Raw genomic sequence first — 1,509 nt, 5'->3', positions numbered from 1 at the left:
CATTACCTGTCTATACATAAAAATCTAAAAGAAAAAATCAACGTGAGTTAGATAGCATTCGTGATGATCTGAAGAAATATGTGATGTTTAATCCGAATTAAACATGGCTCAAATTAAACTAACACTAGAGTTTGTTCTCAGTTATGTGAAATACCCACAATCCTTAAAGGTTGTCCAAAATTAGCAGAGTGCTTGCTGTGTGAGCGCACCCAAAGCTATTTTTGTAACATAATTCATATTTATGAAGTACTTTGTATACTAAATAGGAAAATATGTACTCCTTAATATGTATTTAATATGCCTGACTTGTTTTCCTGATCACAGTGAATTTACCAGTAAGTATAGATGTAGACAGAAAAAATATACTAAACTGAAACAAGCCGATGTGTACAGAAATATTCTGGACTTTGTGATCAGGTGTAACTTAAAAACAAAAAAAAAATTAAAAACAAAAAAAGAAAAAATACAAAAGAAAATTCTGTGCTATTCTTGTGAATTTAGCATATTAGCTTCAGATTTGTTACCAATTGTGCATTTAAAAATAAGTTCCTTAGTTTTCTAGTATTGTGTCTGGGGCAGTTGTTACTTGCCACCAATTGTCTTGCTTTTCAGGATTCTACGAGCTTAATTCAAATACTTTTCACTACAAGTATTTAAAAAATAATGAATAAGGTTAATAGTTATATCTTGTATGCATCAGTATCCTGTTCTTTCATCATTCAGACTACTATCAGATAATCTAGTAGAACTGTAAACATCATGGTTATCTTGGCTATGAAAGCCTCACTGTAAGAATGCTTGCATTGGTTTCAGATGAGTTCACAGTGCAAGTACAAATGATGTGCCCCTGTGTTTGCTTGTGCTAAGATCTAAGTCAAAATTTGTTAAAGGACTAAAGTAACTGATAACGGGTGATGTTGGAACTTTTGTAGGAGCTCCCGATTAACAAAGTGATATTCAGAAACACATTGTCTTCTTGGCCTGCCTGCATATATATATAGAGAGTGATATATATAAATATACATATATATGTGTGTGTATATATATATATATGCGTGTATATATATATGTGTGTGTATATATATACATATATATGGTTTTGTGTGTGTATACATACATATATATGTGTGTATGTGTGTGTGTGTGTGTGTGTGTGTGTGTATATATATATATATATATGTATATATATATATTGTGTGTGTGTGTCCGTATTCCATCTCTTATAATTACCTTATGGATCAGTAACCAAGAAGGTAAACATAGCCATTCTTCATGATTGCAAGTGGCATATTTCCTGTTGCAGCTTCCAAAATGATATTATGTTTATAGCTGCAATATCAGTTCCTTTATTAATCACTAATTTCAGGGCTTTATGTGTTTGTTGCAAGACAAAAAAAAACGAAGCTTGGCATTCTTGAGTGTGTGTGTGTATGTGTGTTTGTGCGTGTGTGTATGCGTATGTATGTATATTTCTGGGTATATATTCATACATATAGATAATTTGGAAAT

Source organism: Cebus imitator, unplaced genomic scaffold (assembly GCF_001604975.1).
Source record: "Cebus imitator isolate Cc_AM_T3 unplaced genomic scaffold, Cebus_imitator-1.0 Scaffold493, whole genome shotgun sequence".
NCBI classification, from domain to species: domain Eukaryota; kingdom Metazoa; phylum Chordata; class Mammalia; order Primates; family Cebidae; genus Cebus; species Cebus imitator.
Note: the sequence above shows the minus strand (reverse complement) of the source record.